The 18,868-nt window shown below is 39.9% G+C and overlaps 1 long non-coding RNA gene across 4 annotated transcripts in view; it reads right to left on the reverse strand.

Annotated features, from left to right (window-relative positions):
- Nucleotides 1-18,868, reverse strand: part of LOC139828910 (uncharacterized) — a 214,144-nt gene that overhangs the window by 19,345 nt on the left and 175,931 nt on the right. For all 4 annotated transcript variants that reach the window (XR_011740974.1, XR_011740976.1, XR_011740973.1 and 1 more), the window contains 2 exons: nucleotides 3,934-4,066; nucleotides 1,383-2,725 (listed from right to left, as the gene is read on the reverse strand). This is a non-coding gene — a long non-coding RNA (uncharacterized lncRNA). The remainder of the gene's footprint in view (nucleotides 1-1,382; nucleotides 2,726-3,933; nucleotides 4,067-18,868) is intronic.

The raw sequence follows: 18,868 nt of genomic DNA on the forward strand, positions 1-18,868 counted from the left end.
GTTACCCTCCCCACATGCAACTCTCTTACAAGTTAATGCAAGCTTTGATATGAGAATTGAGATAAAATACTGGACTAATGCTTAGCTTACTACACTTCAAAGAGTGGCATTTCAGATAAGGGAGCAGAGAAAATGTACCTACAGCAAACATGCTAGTCATCTTCCATTTAGTGGACCAGAACTTTCACACCATTACCGAAAAGAAAATTCTATCTACCCTTAATAAAAGAGAAATGGCACAGCTGCAACCCCAAATGTCTGTGGTTTTTAGGATGCCTAGAGAATGTAGCCACCAGTGGGCAAACATTAATGCTGTATTTCTTCCAAAAAGTGTACTTGATATACATATATATATGTGTGTGTGTGTGTGTGTGTATTTGAAAGAAAGCTGTTTTAAAAAAAGATAAATGTTCCACCCTCCACCCCCACCCCCCTGCCTTCGCCTTGTAAGCAGGACAAAGATTGTGTAAACTGCTCCCTGTGCCATCAATCGTGGCCGGAGAATAGGAATGCTGCTGACAGCAGTTGCTATTCTTTTGATACACCAGATACATGCCTCACATTCCAGCGGCAGCTGACACCACAATTAGTCCCTGTATGGCCAAAAGGGGGTGGGGAAGGAGAGAGTTCTTCTGGAGAACATTTGGTTTCCATGGATAAGCCTAGTTTCTTTTACCGCAGTACTGTCAGCTGTCTGAAGTCTTTATATTCTGCTTTAATTACATTCATACGTATCTTTTGCCTTTTAGTACAGATTTCTGAGAGAGGAACAGTTAATGAGTTTCAACCTTGTTTTATGAAACTTTATGCCTGTAAAACTGGAGCAGGAAAAAGAAAGTTTTTTCAGAGTAAAGTTATTTAGTAGATGAATGCAATGTCTACTGAAATTAGGAAAAAGTTTTGACTCATAAGCTTTTTGGCTTTCTTTTTACACTTTCCTTGTTTGAAGAAGATTTCTGACTAAGAATGGTACAGACGACTTGAAGGTTTACTAAATGCTTGATTTTGTATAGAGCCATACGTGGTAGCAGAATTTGTGTAAAGAAACAATGGGTGTTGATTACTAATGGAACTTGATGTGTTTTTCTGTTAACATAAAATCAATCCAGTAATCACAACAATTTCATAATCTCCAACATCCAAAAACAATTAAAGGTTCTGTCTGCTTTCCAGTAACAAGATTAGAAAATACACCCATAACCAAAGTGCTCTATAGACTTTGAATAAGGTATGAATATATATTTACACAAATCACAAGCTGGTTCCAAAGTTCTATGTTAAAAACATGAAGATACATGAAAATTCATAGGTTTTTTTTTGTTTGTTTGTTTGTTTGTTTGTTTTTGTTTTTCTGAGTAGCTAAAAGTTGCATGTTAGCATACCTTTGGATATTTCCATTGTGTCGTGATGAATGGATGGTTTGTGCCTAGAGGTCAACATCTTTTCCATTCACCACAGCTGGAATGAAAATTGAGTATGCTGATGCAGAGCTGCCAAGACTGTTGTTTCCCTTGCAGGCTACATAATTTTTGCCCTTTTCAGAAGGCAAAAGGGAAGGTAGTGCTATCTATTGGTTTGACTCCAGCTTAGAGCTCAAGATGCATTAGGGGTTTAATGACTTGTGTACATTACAGAACAGCTTCGTCACTGATATGTTTTAAATAAAAGTCATGTTCTGCTTCCCTGACTTAACTCATAATTTGATTATCCAAATCCATATTTCCCAGGGGCTCTCGTAAGACATTCCAAACAAACATTTCACTCATTTTCCTCTTATGCCTGCACTTCTCACACTATCCTCTTCAAGACTGACATTTGCTATGAGAACAACCAGAATGTACCTTTCTGTCCAAGACGAGATAGAAATGATTTCTGCAGAATCCTTACCCTTCTGTTGCAAACCCAGGCCCTGCTATTGCTATCTGCGTGAATAGTCACACACAGCTCTTAACTAATTAGATCCTCTACTTTTACATTTCATGTTTTTAAGGCTGAAGGATAGACTGGGAAAAAAATAACACTTATTTCCTCTTATCATTTGCACCCTTCCTACTAATCACGATGAAAGAGAACCATGTCTGAAATACAGCATGCAAGTTTTATTACTTCTCATTTGAATTCTTACGTGGTATGTGATATTTATATCCTAGGCTCTCTTTAAGAGGATATGCTTATCTCTACATCCCTCAAATATAGAAATACACACTAAAACCTAGATTTTGCACTCTATTCTCTCTTTCCTCCTCCTTCAATTTTAATATATTAAGTAAATATTACCATAGAGTTAGTATGATCAAATGAGTAGAGCTGTAGGTTACACATGAGCAATTTGCCATCAGATCACAGTTACAGTGTGCTGGCAGTGTGCTCCACCATTGACTAGTTTCTTCCAGAGGAGAATTTTCCACCAAGAGTTCCTTCTACCTGAGCATCTTAAGGTGCTTCACAGGCATTAAGTCAGTCAGTGCTCTGCTCCTTATTTTAAACTTGGCATTCGTTGAAAGAAGGTTGAAAGACCTGTATGGGTAAACTAAAAAGGATTTTCAGAAACACTGTATACAAGCTTAGAAAAAGTCAGAGCACAACTGACTTGCCCAGAATATGAGTGGCCAAACTAGAAGACCTCTTCGCAGTCCCCTTCTCCAGCAGCAACTCAGCCTCTGTAACCACTGATGACAGTGTGCTGGGCTCCCCAGGCTGAACAGCAGGACTCGTGGAATTTCACCTGCGGAAAGGAAATACTTTGGGTGAAGCACTGAGAGGTGTCTGGAGGCACCAGCCAAAGCAAGCCCAGTCTCCTCGGACTGAGCTCACTAGAGGGAGCACAGACACCGCTGCCTCCCCTTGCTGTCCCTGCAGCTGCTGAAGGAGACCAGCTCCAGTCTTCAAGCCTCCTCAGCTGCTGAATGTGAAATGAAAATAATAAATCCTAATGAAGAGACATGAAAATCACCATTGTAACTTTTATCGGGAGGATTTTCCTTTAAATACATTTGGGTTTAGAAGCAAGTCTGATAGTTCTGATGGGAAAAATGCAATAGAAATAAAAAAGATTAACTTGTTAACAAATAAATCTCATCTCCCTTTCCAGAAACACAAAGGTAGTTTTATGGGGTTTTTTTTGTTTGTTTGTTTGTTTTTTCCAGGCCTTCCCATTTTAAACAGTTTTACTGGGATAATAAAATAATCTCATTACCATATGGTCTGAGCAAAGAAGAGGAACCAGAGAATCTTGACAGACTGTGAAATTAAGACTTGTTTTTTCCCTCGCCTTTCATCACTTTATTTTCCTAATCCTGTATTGCTGATAGATTCTGCTGTAAACAATTGCCTAGCCAAATGATTAAATACCAACACCAGGGTCTGCTGGGCAGTAGCAGCTCTTCTGGAAACGACTGCTGCAAACTCAGACTGAAGTCATGAAAAGAGGAGGCTGTGCTATGCAAGAGCTACTCTCTCATGCTACTTGTACCCACCTTTCCAAAACTGACCGTTGGCTGTATGCCAATTTGCTGTTGATGTCTTTAAAAGACAAAAAGCTTGTGCATTCAACTTACTATTTTTTCAACTAAGAACTTCATGTAATTAGCACACAAATCACCTGAGCCTGATGCTGAGAACAGTTCTCTGTGGTCTAAAATGGTCCTTTGAAGTATGAGATGCTCATCTATCCTTCAGTCTGCATATTTGCACACCCACCCTTTCATTTCCTTCATCCAGCTGCAGATGATCTGGATAGTGCCTTTGGTTTGCCTGCTGATGTCTGCACCTGAAGCAACTGTTGCATGTACTACACTCCGTTCCTAATGTTTTTCCTACCCCTTTTACTTCTCTTTTGTTCTTTTTTCTCCTTGCTTTTGTTTTTTAAGTAGTTACACAACAAGCCTTCAAATGTCCTTCTTAGACCCATTTACAACCCCCTGGGGAAATTACCTTTGGTTCTCTCATTGCTCTGCATTCTTCGCAGGCTGTTCATGTTCACTACCTGTTTCACTTGCACAGGTCGTCAGGCACTGCTTTGTGAAGGAATTTCTCTTTTATTCCTTATATGGTGTGTATCCCACTCCTAATTCAAAGAAGTTGAAAGACAGGTCTCAGAATAAAGGCCAAAGTCACACTTAGCCACTCTTGCAAGCAGATGCACACGCATATTTGATGATCATTTTGGAAATGTCAGGAGGTTAATATCAATCAACTCTATTCACGTAGGCCTGTAAAATACCATCACACGTCGTGAGTGCGCGTGTGTTGGGAAAGAAAAGGAGAGAAGAATAGCCTTTGGAAATGAGTAAAACAAATCCTTTTGTCCTAAAGAGTCACAGAGAAATATCAAGGCAGCCTCTGCAGCCTGCAAATCCCAGTAACTTGGCAGTGTAAACCCAGTGTTGCCAAAGAGACAACCTTTAAAAAGAAACTACTGTAGCCCTCTCTAGCAGACTTCCAGCCTGTCAGATTGCTATAGGTCATGAGTGGAACATATGGAGGGTTTATTTCTCTAATAAAGGGAGTAAGTCACATTCTCTGCATCTGGATTTAAGTGATCTTTCAGCAGCTGCCACAAAATCCTTGCTTGGTGGTGGTAACTGGGAATTTTTCCCCACTGGTGTGCTGCAGTTCTAGCAGGCTCATGCAACATGCTTTCCCAAACAAATACAGATAACCAATTTGTATAAAAACCAAACAAACACTAGCTAATATAAAAAAGAAAGGCAATGTTTTTCAATACTGATGACAGTTTTCTTTATGTGCATTTTCTCACTCTTTTTTTCAGCAGTTCTCTGACATTTTTAAATTGTCTTTAGTGCCAAGACTTCATACCAAATAGATCAATCCAAACTGAGTGTAATGTAAGAATCAATATGGCTTGGGAAGAATTAAATCCATTTCCCTCTTGAGTCTTTGAAGCCTATTAAAGTGCCGAATATTTTTGCCATTAACTGTGTCATAGTCAACCTACTAAATAGCTGAAAGATGCTTGGTAGGTTTTTATTTTAAGCATACCTCTGCATAAGTGAATGATGAATCTTTAAAGAGTATTGCCTGCTGCGGAAACCTGACAAGTTACCTACACAGACAGGACACGGGGATCTATGAGACAGCTTTATCTGAGGAATTCTTGATCTTCTACTTCTAGTGTTACATACTCCAAGACCTGACAGATGAGAGGCCTTTCTCTGGCAAAGATTTCACTTTTACTACCACTGCAGGGAAAATCACAACAGAAGCAAATCTTTAAAGAGTAAAACAGAATTGCTCAAGCTTTTCCTGAAATTCTTTGCCCACTACTTGAGCACTCACACAATTCCTGTCAGTTTTGGTAACTGAAGATATATTTGTGTCAAGCACATCAGCTACTGAGTTGGCAGCATGGTTTGCTGAGACACTTTTCTGGTGATTCCCCTCCGAAAGTATGACAGTTTATTACAAGCCAAGAAGAGAAGATGTGAGACATCAGCATGATTTTGGGAAAGAATAGCATAAGAAAGCCTAAGATGACATGACACTATTTGGTCATCATGAAAAGATGGTCTGAATAGTCATATGGTAGTACTGAAAGACTACATCCAAGGAAAGAGAATAGAGTAGAAAAACAATGCCTTGTGTAAGCCTTAGAACCAAGCTTTGAACAAAGCTAAGAAAGAAATTGAACATGAAAACCCAAAGAAAAAAGTGAAGATTTTAATTTCAAAAAATAACTAGTAATCAGCCACAATCAGGCCCCAACCCCAAATGGGAAATGAAAGCTTTTCCTCCATCATGTGCAACTCCTTGCCCAGAAACAAAATAATGTCATACTTCTACTCTTCATCAAGTTTTTCTAGGCACAACATCAAGCACACCCAGCCTCATCTCTGCAGGTCGTTACAGAGTTCTCCATTTATCTAATAACAGGTACCTTAGTGAGCAACTTACACTGCGTCAATTTTCTACACAAACTCCAGTTCAATCGAGGGTGAAATAGTACAAGCTGTTTGGAAGGCAAGACCTCACATAGTCACAACTCGCCTATTGTTTCCTCTCCTCACCTGAAGATGGATATTGACCTTACTTTTCCAGGATGTGTGGGCATACAAGGTAATAAACACTTAATAAACACTACGTTGATTGAGAGAAAAGCTGGTTCATATTGGGAGGGAGATGAGAGGAGAAATATCTTAGGAAGTTATTTTGCTCCCAATTCATTAACAAAAGGTCTAGATAATCTACTACATGAGTATTATTTGGGCCACTGAAATGCCTTTAATTATTACAGCTCTCATAATTGGAGTTACTGCTATAATAAAAGGGTAAAAGCTAGATCTGGTTTGCTTGAAAAAATGAGGGCCCTATTAAAATTTAATTTATAATAGCAGTCTTTATTCTGATAAGAGCATATTTTTTCAGACTGATTTTATGCAGTCCTGATATGCTTTCAGTAAAATAATAGCTCTTCCCAAGCCTAAGGTTGCTGTGGTGTGAGTAGAGAAGGTACCACTTTGCTAAATCTGGTTATGGGCAGCTGTACATTATGGTCTGGCTCAGTATCTCCCTTTACATTCAAGATGGTTATTCTGATAGTGTTTGGACTGTTCCTGCATAGTGTGTAATGCTTGGCTGGGTGCTTTATTGAATTCAGAATAAACAAGCACATTCAAGTCACTTCTACAAGATGCTCCCCTGAGTTGGAGAGAGACACTGTCATCACATCTGACCAACTAAAGAAATTCCCAGTCTCGCTCTACAGTTTCTGCTCCTCTGTTGGAGCTTATTTTGCTGAAAGACATCAACATTAAAAGAAGTAGCAAGGAAAATCCATTGTCTCAAAAATGTGTTTGGGTCTAGCTAAATGTGTATGGGAATGAGAGGGACGGAGAGCTGGTCAGGAAGTTTTTGATAAATAGATTTCATCAAAATGAAACATTTGTAGTCAAGGGACCATATTTCCAAAGTCTGCGCACATTTTTTAAATTAAAAGTATATATACCAAATTTTCCAGTCCTTAAGTGAAAACCAATTAAGAGACTGACAAGGCAAAAATGAAAAGAAAATGTAAGTGGTGGAAATTAAACTGAAAGTATTAAATATTATTGCAATAAAACTTTTGGTTGATCAAGCCACATCCTTTCCACCCTCCAAAATACCTACAAACATACAGTCTGTTTAAGAATAGTTTAAAAGTTCTAAAGCTTGTCTTCCTCTCTGGTCAAATATCCACACTAATAGTCTCCATACCCTCCTATGTTTCTTTAATAAAACAGATTAGCCTTTGTTCTGAAGTTCACTGTAAGGTTTAAGGTAATTTGGGCTTCAGTGTCATACCTGAGGACTTTCCACCTGCCTCAGCTATGGAGAAGGAATACCTGCTGATTTAATATTGTCTTGAGCCACTGAGTCAGCCATGATAGGTACTTAAAACACCTCAACACATACAGTTTAGAGCTACAAAGAAAGCAGAAATATTGTTCAAAGTTCTATTGCATCTCATTGAATCTAATTATGTATTTAATAGAACAACTGTTCACAAAATGAGTATCTTGAGAAAATTTAGTGGCAGAGGGATCTAAAAAAAGACAAAAAGCCTAAAAGAATAATAAAGCAGAAAGTAAAAAAATAGTTCTGTCACAATGTTCGTCACAAATTGTGCCTTTTACCTCCTTTTTGTTCAAATTGAAGATTTTTAGATGCCAGATCAGCAAATGTAAGACATCAGATTCCATACTGCCAGCTTTTAATAGGAGACTGGAGACTTTAGTTGTAAATTGTGATGCAAACCCAACACTTTCAGGCAGATGAGTGCATGAAGTGCTCTGCTGCAACACATAACAAGCTTTAAGTCTTTTTTTCCCATAACCATCATTACACTGTTATGTAGAAAAAAAACCCAAGAAGAGCTAACATTAGTGCCTGAGCTAATCTGAATGAGCAAAATAATTAATTCTGCTATTCTGGCCTATCCAGCTTTACAAGCACCTGTGCTGAGTCCAGTAGCAAACAACAGGTAGCTTGCAAGAAGAAACTTTACACAGACCTCTTTAAATTAAACTGCCTTCCACATCTGGCCAGTGCACTTACAGTGGTGTGTTTTCAATGTAATACTCGATTGCAGGTTTCCTATGTGGATTCGGGCAAACTGCTGGGACTTTTGTGTACATTCATTTCCCATGTGTGTAATGGTAACAGGTCCTTTTTTTTTTTTTTTTTTTTTTCTGCTTAAGAAGAGTGTCATGGGAATATGCATGTTAAAAGATGAAATGTGCACTCTAGCAGAAAAGACTGTACCAGCTAAAGAGAGAGCAGGCAAATGTGAAACTACTCACAGCTCCCTAAATGACTAGCTCTTAACATTCAGGCAAGGCATGGGAGACATTAGCCATGCACTGCGTTTTCTAATTTATGCTTTTCTGAGGCTAGGGGAATGAATTTTGTGGTTGACAAGTGCCCACTCAGACACCTTTGGCTTCTCAACTGCAGCCCCTAGTGGGGTGATATTTAGAGAAAACACATCAGTGATATCAGTGACATAATCACGGAGGGTAAAGAGAGGTCAGACATCATTGGGTCACATCAATACCTGGGTACCAGAAAAGGAATTTTAGGAAGTGCTCATTTGCTGCAGCAAAAGCAATAACCACAAGCAGAGCTTCCCACAGAATATTTTCTGACCTCGCCTGTGTTATCTGTCTGGTGACAGCAACAGCCACTTTGGAGAATCATAAAACCAGACAACAAATACTACCATAGTGGAAATAACTACAGTGAAGATTACTGGGTCACAGTCAGTCTGGCCACGTTCAGTACATGAGGTTTTGCAGTGCCAGTCTTTTCACCCGGCAGTTCTATGTGACTGACCCTTTTCTTGCTTCCATTCACTGTCCCAATTTTGCTTCCCTCTGCCAATGATGCTCAGCTTACCTTTCCTGCAAACATGCTTGCATTTATCCTCCTCATCCCTCCCTCCTCAGCTGTTCCTTGCTGCCATGATTTTGTCTCATTAATCTCCCAAAAAGCAGTCCATGATGGACAACAATCGTGTATGCAGCCATAGGTTTTTTTCATTAAATATGAAGCCTAATCTGACAGGCGAACATTTTCACCAATTGTCTTAGTAAATCACTGCGATCCCACTTCCCTCCTTTGTCACTGAACTTCGGCATTTTACTTTGTCATCTCCACTTGCTGCCATCACGTCTGCTTAGGCTGCGAGCTATTCAGAATAAGAGTGTTGTTTTTCTGTACAGCAAGACACTTAATAAGTGAAAGGTTCTGTAAAGTAATGAAGATTCTTCTCAAGTCTCAGTTAATACATTGGTGATTTTAAAGCAGTTCCTAACAGACAGGCAGGCACATAAATGCCTGGCAGAAATTGGTGTTCACAGCAAGAAGGTCATGGACTGAAAAGGCCCTAAAGACTAGCCATTTTGATGCACTCAAGAACAACCAGCATGAAATTGGTTCAATTTTCTTTTAAAGGATTAAAAAAGCACCTAACCACAGCCAAACTCTGCTCCCATGGAAGTCAAAAGCTTTGCCATTCACATTAATGCAAAAAATTGGACAAATGCCAAGTGCTTTCCACTGTTCTATCCCACACACCTGGTTTATATTCAACATATGCACCCATATATCTTAATGACTGCACTTCAGCTAGCATTACTAATAAAAAACAAATAAAACTGCAGAAGAGACCAATATTTTTCACTTAATCTTTATGATGCTTATTTATTAGCCATTCAGTCTTGTAAGCATTGCGGTATTTCCCAATGTGAAATAAAATAAAGTAAAAACATAAACATAAATGAAACATAAAAGCATAAAATAAATGAAACAAGCAAAAATACATCTTTAGCTACTGCTGAAATCAGAATACCAACTCTGCAAGAGAAAGCATTAACATTGCAGCAGTACTGTGCGAGATAATTAAACTCGCCTTACTATTTGTTCTGCAGCCTCTTTCTCTGGTATTTCAAGGACCATACAGATGCTTCCGAGACACGTGTCAGAAGGTGTGTGGCCACATGTCCAGACTCACTTGGTGCTCAAAAATGAATGGCCATGAACTCAGTACCTCTACATGTTGTTGAGATGGCAGGAAAACAAGGTCTTATTAGTCCCACACATTTTCTGTGTTTAGCATGGCAGCAGTTGTCACATTTGCAGAGCAGGCAGCTTTTGCATTAATGATAGGCAGAAAATGACTCAGGGAAGTGGAGGTAACAGTAGCATGGGCTGAAGTGGACAGAGAGGATGCATGCTTACTGTAGATGTTACCTACCTGTTTCTTTTTACTCTAAAATTCCTCTTACTTTTGAAGTGAAGCATAACTGGCACTGCAGAGTGCTTCAGATTCACCACTTTATTTCAGGCAACAAAGAAATAAGAGGGTCCTCCCAAGTCAAGTTATTATCCCCTAAATACAGCCCAGGAAAGAAATTTCTGCCTAGATGATACATTGCTTAAGGGGCACTGCTGCATATTGAAATACGGAGAAACAAGACTAAAGGGTGAAAATGTTTTGAGTGGTGGAACTTGAAACAAGGTGGTGGAGGTGAGGGGTGACAATTCCCTCCCAGATGGTATTGGTGTCCTGTAGTTGAGTGGAGTCTGCCAAACTGAAAAGGTCTGCCTTTCCAAGAGTATCCTAAACTGCAGGCCACTTTAAAAGATACCTCAAGCTAGATATCCAAATATTTCTGAGAATGTGAGCTGCCAGCATGGGAGGGCAGAGGCAGGTGGGCAGGGCAAGGAGCAGGTGCCCTGCCAGTTGGTGGGTAGGAAGATAACCCATCACCAAGGCAGAGAAAGACATTTTCTGACAATAAAAAAAACCCCAAACTGATAAACAAAATATCCCCCTGAAATGTCAGCTCTGCAGGACGTGGTTGTTCCTTGTTTTCCAGCAAGTACCAAGGCAGCATCTAAAAAGGCGCTTTGTGATAATTTTCCCTTTTCAAGTAGCTGTGGTCTAACACAGTGTTTTGTGCCTCCTGTGAAGATGCAGGCATTGTCCTCTGGCAGTACCTGCTGGGAAAACATGACATACTCTCAACTAATCTTTTCTAACAGGGAGAAAATGACCTCTTGTGTGAAAGGTTTTCCCAGATTTATGCCTCAGTTTACCCAGCAGGACAAATATGATTGCCAGAAGAAAACTAAAAACTAGTTCAAAATGAAAAAACACCACCAGCTCAGATCCTTACCCACTCAGCAAGACTCACTGCAGGATGTCTTCAGAGGCTTTGGGTGAAGGCTCAATGAGATATTTCTAGTATAACCTGCTAAATTTCTAAGTATTGCAAGGAAGAGTGACAGTACAGAGCCGTGGGGTCCAGCACTTCTGTTAACTTGCTATGTAAGCTTAAACTTGCCAACTGTTTTTAGGACACAAGTGAAGATATTCTGGCAGGAATTAACCGCAGTGTTAAGGACTAGGTATGAATGGAAAGGGTTGACTATGAAACAGTAGCCTCAACCTCACCCAGAAACTGATGAAAATTACACATATGACCAAGTTGCAGTATGCAGTACGTAGTTTTCAAAATTATTTCTGGTGAAACAACTGCTGAGCCAAGGGGAGGTTGCTTGTCTTCCCCCCCGTGACTGAATGCCACAGTGATGCCCTCCTCCCTGGATGAGCTGGCAGGATTATCTGGGCAGCATGGCACAGCTCCAGGTGCTGCTGGCCCTGCAGGTGAGCTGCTCCCTGTCCCTTCTACTCCCAACCTGCCTCTCGCTGCTGACTGCTCTTCACATTCTGCTCCTCCTCCCTCTGTTAACCAATCTGGCCAGCTATTTCCCTTGTCTCTTTGTCCTCTTGGCCTTTTTCTTTCAGAAATATCTACCAAAATTAACAAAACCCCATGCAAAAAAAAATACTTTAGGCCTTCTCAGTGCCTGCTTTAAAGTATCTCTCTCTTCTTCTCAATGATATGTCTGAAAAAATTTCTTTTGTTATTAGAATCCACTCTCCCCAGTGTGGCCCTTAGTCTCCAGGCTTACACAAGGCATTGCTTTCAAATAAGCTTTTTAACATAATTCTTAAGCTAGCCAAAAGGCAGCAATCCTGCCTTGACCTGCAGCTCCACTGAGATTAATGGGCCCCTGGTCCCATTAATGGGTTCATCTTTAGACCTCTTCCTAATCTTTCCACTCCTTTTATCCTGGCCTTCCTACTGTTTAATTTCAACTCCAGACAGGTCAATCTTATTTTTCAGAATATCATTAATTTGCTTTGGAACAGACTAGTTTTCACTTTCAAAAGAATCTATGGGCAGTCAGAAGAAGCACAGACCATGACAGCCTGTGAAAACAATACTAGCTGTGGAGTATGGCACTTCGAAGCCTACAGCCACACGTGGTCATGCATGGGGACAAAAATGGGAGCAAGAGGACAATGGCCCTTAATTTCTTCACTTCCTGAAAGTCTTAAGACAGACTGGTATCCCAGGGAAACACACCAGTGAATGAAGACAAAGACTTGGCTAGCTAAAATCATAAAGCTTTCCTTCAGACCCCCCAAAGCAGTTGCAAGTCTGCTGGGGAAGAAGCAGCCAAGGAGAGTGTCACAGCTAGAGAAGTATAAGTAGCAAAGTAGAAATCCAAAATAAATTAAAAATGTATACAAAGAGATGAGACTTTAGGAATTCTGAATTCCTAATTTATCTGGTGATGATAAATCATTTTTCTGGGAGGCTGAGAATTATTAAACTCTATGTGTGGTCACCACTTATAAAAACTACCAAACTCTTCTCTGTTTTACTAGTTTCCACCAAATTAGGAACCTATAAATACTTCAGCTTCCTCTGGATGCTTGGGACTGGCCAGGTGCAGCATCCAAAACTTCTCATGCTAGACTCAGATGAAGAGACATCGCACACAAGGTACATACAGGCTTGCAAACTTAGGTAGTCTATGAAACTGAGTACCGACTATTTTTTTCCGTTAATAACTCTTTGTATTATTGCAGGTTTTAATGCTTCAAAGTGCTAAGGGAACATAAAACTAGCACCTTAAATTATTGCCTTATATGTGTGGACATAGCCTGACAGTTTGTTTCCAGGGTACACTTTTGTAATCACAGAATCAGCTGGGTTGGAAAAGACCTCAGAGATCATCAAGCCCAACCCTTGGTCCAGCTCCAGTCCATTTACTAGATCATGGCACTAAGTGCTATGTCCAATCTCAGTTTAAAAACCTCCAGGGACGGTGAGTCCACCACCTCCCTGGGCAGGCCATTCCAATGCCTGACCACTCTCTCTGTAAAGAATTTCTTCCTAATATCCAGCCTAAATTTCCACTGGCAGATTTTAAGCCCATGCCCCCTTGTCCTACTGCTGACTGCCTGGGAGAAGAGACCAATCCTCACCTGGCTACAGCTTCCCTTCAGGTAGTTATAGAGAGTGATGAGGTCACCTCTAAGCCTCCTCTTCTCCAGACTAAACAACCCCACCTCCCTCTGCCTCTCCCCATAGGTCAGTTAAGGAATTTATCTTCTTCAGAATTAGAAAACGGAAGTTTAATAACCTGGCTAGCCCAAATCAGAAAACAGCTTAAGCATTAACAATGTGTTGGAAAAAAATCCCAAAGTTTTCAAAAACATTAAGTTTTTATTTAAACATGTGTTTCAACATTTGTACATATCATAGCCACAAAAAGCTTGGGCCAGATACTTTTTCCATTCTGTTCCCCTTTTTCACTCTCCTGATGCTGATGGGCCAAACCATGAAAATGTCTTCACTGTCCCTCACCCCCAATAGCTCTGGCTCCTCAGCCACCCAAGCACAGAGCCCTGCTCCCCATCTCCCACCAGCTCCATGGTGCTCAGCTGCTAAGCTTTGGCCACAGGTGCTGCTGGGGGGACACCAAACCCTGGCACAGGGTGGTAGCACACACCTGCAGAAACCCACCTTTCCCAGTGCTGCAAGTGTTTTGGCAGCACGCAGCTTCCCTTGGCTCTAGGTGAGGTCAAAACCGCTCCTCTGACATTCAGAGACAGGGGAAATCAGTCTCTGTCAACTGGCTGTCAGAGACTACTGCATGTTATCTTCAGGGATTTAATTAGTTGTTGGCTATTCCCAGTGTGATCACCCAGTGGCAATTATTATGCCTAGGAAGTTCCTTTCATAGTGAACTCATGTTCTAAAGATTTCAGTAGATTCAGGTTCCTCTCTGAAATTTGGAAAGTCCAGTTCTTGACCTGAGAAAGACTGAATTTCACAGGGAATATCAAAGGGATGTGAAACAACCTGAGACCATGAGTAAAAAAATAAAATTTGTGAGAAACGCATGCCTTTTTCACATTTCTCTGATCCAGTTGCAGCCCCTAACCCATTTACTATTATTATGCTGTGTATTTGAACTGCAAAGGCTACACAGCTCTTCTTGATGTTGTTATTTATATGCCATTTGTGCTAAAAACTGAGGCAGTTGGGTTTTTTTCTTCTCACAGAGATCAGTTTCCCAATTCTTTTGAGTGTAAAATTTCCATTTGTTTTGATCATTTGTGTTTTAATATAAAAGAGTCATGTTAATTACAAGCAGACTTTACTTCTTTAACACCTTTCAGTCCTAAAACTCAGTGTTTTTTTCCTCTTGCTTAATCCACATTGTGATTTTCTATTTTACTGTGAAGTCATATATTGCATTTTAATAAGTCACTGTAAACTGGCATTTGCCTGTTGTTTTTCAGAATCTTATGTGGAATTACCTAGTTGTCGAAACATTGTTCAGTCTGTTTCTGAATTGGAAGATGCAGTTGTCAACAAACAGGTGAATCAGGCTCAGATTGCTCCACATGGCATTACACTGGGAGTAGGATGTCTCCCCTGAATAATGTGTTGGTTTGAGTGTGCTCCAGGATGACAGAAGGACCAGCATCATGGCTTATCCTGTTTTATTACAGCACCATGGTTCTGCTAACATGAATTTCTCTGTGATGGAGATGAGTTGCCTAAAGCTTTCATCAACATTTATTAAATTTGAGGTAAAACATTGTCTGAACACCTCAGGTTTGATATATAAAACTGTCTTGGATGTTAGAGACCTGCTGACATTAAAGCTGGATCTGCTCTGGCACTGCACATCCGTCAAGCACTCTGAGAACTAATTTTCAAAGTGTCTCAAATTTGGTACCTGAAGTAAGTGGAAACTTGTGACTCCACACAGTGCCTCAGCTCTGTGCCTGTGAATCAGAGTGACTGCACCCATCGCATGGGAAAATACAGTGAAGGGACCATGGAAATCCATACTGCAGAGGGATCAATAGTTTTTTCAGTCTTAATAATGAGTAATGAAGTAGTTCAAATGGCAAAGAAGTTATTTGCACTTTGGACTCTATGCTAAGTGTCAGAAAGAGAGGACTTTTTGGCATGATCTGTTAAAGCACCGACAGCTTTTAAGGTGAGGTGGAAAGTTCAGCCTCCAGAGAGGGCAATTGTTCCTTGTAACCGAAGAGCTCAGAAGGAAAATTGTTACTCTCAGCTGAAAATTTAAGCTGAAACAGAATCATACCACCAGAAAGACTGTTTGCACAGTTCTGCTTTATAGTTACTGTCTTTTGATATTTGGGAGAGTATTAACATGCCATGGTGTTCAGGAGCCCTCTCCAATTTATCCACTTGACTTCTCACATCTTTTCTTACCACCTGAACTCTTATAACATTCTTAATCAAAGGTCACAGGAGACACTGATACACAGGCAAGGCATGGCATGGTTATCACAGCTGATAAATCCAGGCCCCTTCTAACACTTCGGAATCTCTCAGAAGAGAGAAGCGGGACTTAGGGATATTGTTAGTTGTTTTCAAGCAAATTCTTACATCTACATATATTCAAATCCCTATATATAAACACTTATATAAATTTATACGTGTATATTTACACACATGTATATATTTGCACATTATAATTCAGTAGATTCTAGGAAGACTGCAACTACTTCCCAGTTCATTTTTTCAAGTAACTAAAAAGCCAGCACCGAAGAGCAAAAAAAAATTAAATTAATGTTTCCCATTTCCAATCCAAATGAAAAAATCCCTCCCTTTTACACTGCAAAACTGAATAATTCATTTTCAAAACAAAAAACTTTTCAAGTATGTTTTGAAATGCTCATGGGAGAGACATCATATTTCATTCTGCCCTAGCTTTTGCTGTCTTGCTCAATATGACAAAAGTCAAAAGCAAAAGAACAGGAATAAAATGTTGTCTCTTGGAGGATAAATCCTCTTGCATCATCACTGTGAACCACCTGCCATGCATTTTTAAACATCTTGCCCCTAACATCAGCATTAAGTGTCCACAGGAAGCATCTTGCAGGAAGCACTCAGGATCTCAGGCTTTTATCAACAGATTGGACCAACTTCTGGAAAATACCACTCTAACAGCCCCTTGCTGGGTGAATCTAGAGACAATTAACATGCATTTTGAAAAAGGGTCATCTAGGGGTGTGGTTTTTTACAATGGTGGTGACTATGGCCTTCAATTATGTTCAGCATGTGAATACATTACATTTACTACCTGAGGGTTTCAAAATAATTTTTGCCTTAAGGGAAGTATTTAACTGATAGAGAAAATGAGGCACAGAAAAGGTCAGCGAATCCCTCCAGCTTGCCTGCCTGGCTCTGGCAGACCTGCATGAAGGGAATAAGGCACACAGGACTATTTCCTCCTCCCCGATGTATTGCAGGGTTTAGTATATAACTTCCTTCAGCCTCCAGCGCCCTGTTCCTCAGAAAGAGTCACACGGTGCTCCCAAAAGCTGAGGATGTTCTTAATGTCCTTACCAGAATAATGAGATTGAGCTAGTACTAAGAAAAGCCACACTACAAAAACCTTTTACAAATAGTAAAACAAAACTGTCTCCAGGTGAAACACGTAAATAATGGGGAAAATGGGACATTTGAGATCAAAATTCTGACAATGCCATGCCAATAAGAAAAATAATAGAAGGCTTAAGAATATGTAGTAACCTCTTGAGTCTTTGGATCTTCTCTACACATCCCATCATGCTTTATCATGCACAGCTCCCCTGCTGCAGCCATTCTCATTAAAGGTGAGCTGTGCGCCTTTTTTTTTTTTCAGGTATTTCTGATGCATTTATTGCAGAGAGGCATACTTATTTTTCTGTGCAACACTCTCTATTTTGCCCCTGTATCCTCTGTTGCTTTCCTGATGCTTCTTTTTTCCCTCACGTGTGTTCGTTTATTCCCTCTTCCATGCTTTGTTCTTGGGCTTGTTCTGGTTTGAATTACAAAGAAATGATAAATCCTCTTCGGGTTTGTTACAAAAATGCTTCATCTTGTATTATGAAGCATTGACCCATTGTAACTGAAGGCTCTTTTCAGATTTAAATGGTGAATTTCTTCCAATTTGACCTGCTGTGTCCTTTACTAACATGATATTAGAGCAGAAAAGACATCAAGATCTGTTGTAGGATGCAGAAAGGACTGGTATCTTACAAAGTGAGTTGCTTTCAATTTCATCTGACTATATATGATTCGGGGACACTTCTTCCTTCACAGGAGTACTGAGTGTAGCATAAAGTCTCACCTCATGCAAAGAAGCTCTTCCCCATAACAAATAAGAATTTGCCTTCTCCTCTTTAAAGCAAATGAGAAAACTCCAGCTGATATTGACCACAAGGAAGACAATAAGATTTTGATACTTACACATATAGGCACATATATAGAGACACAAAATACATAATCATATTGAGAAGCACATAAAACATATTATAAAGCCCTGACATATTAACAACTGAGCTGCTGCGTTCATTTGCACCCCATCAAAGAAAAATACTGTTTCATAAGCACATGCAAAGGTTCATGCAGGGGGACATTTGACCCTGGGAAACTATGTTGCTAAGATACAAGGGGTTTATTTCTGTATTTTCCATATTCACCCGTTTTTCCAGGAAAAATCAGTTTTTATTCAGAAGGATAACCTGCCATATTCTATTCCATTGGTAAATCATCTGCTTTCTGAGCATAAGGGGCTCTTCACTCTCTCCTGACTTTAGCACCTCTGTTTTCTAAGGTACCTGTTACTGTTTCAGGAGAGTGCTCTTTGTCTATTTAAAATTCACTTGTTTACCCTTTAAAAATCCCATGCTCAGAAAAGGTTGAATGATGTAGTTTCTTTTTTGCTCCTGTTCAATTTTCTTGTAATGAAAAGCTTTATCCTCCATACAATACAAAAAATGTTATTTAAATACTGAATAAGCATCATTCTTAAAATCGTCTGAAAGCCCAGCAGAGTTACCAGGTCAAAATGACCACATAACAGCGGATTTCTGGCTGCTCTGGGAAAATCTTTTTCTGTGGAGACCCATCTTAACATTCCAGCACCACAGCAATCATGCCCAAATTACCTGAGCTTTCTGCAAACACTAGCTTTGGCCCCAAGATGACAATGACCTGTTTGACCCTTTTCTGTTCAGTCTAGAGCACAGGTACAGGCACACTAGAAAATCTGCTTTTTGGGGCTAGATATAAGGGAATCCATCAACGTGTGATCATCTTATCAGTTCCCTCCCCTTTAACAATGAAGAAGGCATATTAGTCAGTGGCTGAAAGACAGACAATCCTGATAAAATATCTTGTTTTCAGTAAAGTTTACAATACCTAACTACCTGAACTGGGAATCAGTGGGTGAAAAAGAATTATTGAGTTTCTTATTTGCTCTCATTTATTGTCACTGCTGGGGGGTGACAGAGTTAATATGATTTAGAGAAATCTGATTTCGGTCTGCAGAACTTTATCTCAAGCAAGACAGACACCAGCATTGGCACATATTTGGTAACTGATGTGAAATTTGCAGTTCAGGTTACTGTTTCTTCTTGTGGACAAATTCATTGAGGGGTGAGGAAAGAATGAAAAGAAAGGGAGAGGAGGGA

This window comes from Patagioenas fasciata, chromosome 1 (assembly GCF_037038585.1).
Source record: "Patagioenas fasciata isolate bPatFas1 chromosome 1, bPatFas1.hap1, whole genome shotgun sequence".
NCBI classification, from domain to species: domain Eukaryota; kingdom Metazoa; phylum Chordata; class Aves; order Columbiformes; family Columbidae; genus Patagioenas; species Patagioenas fasciata.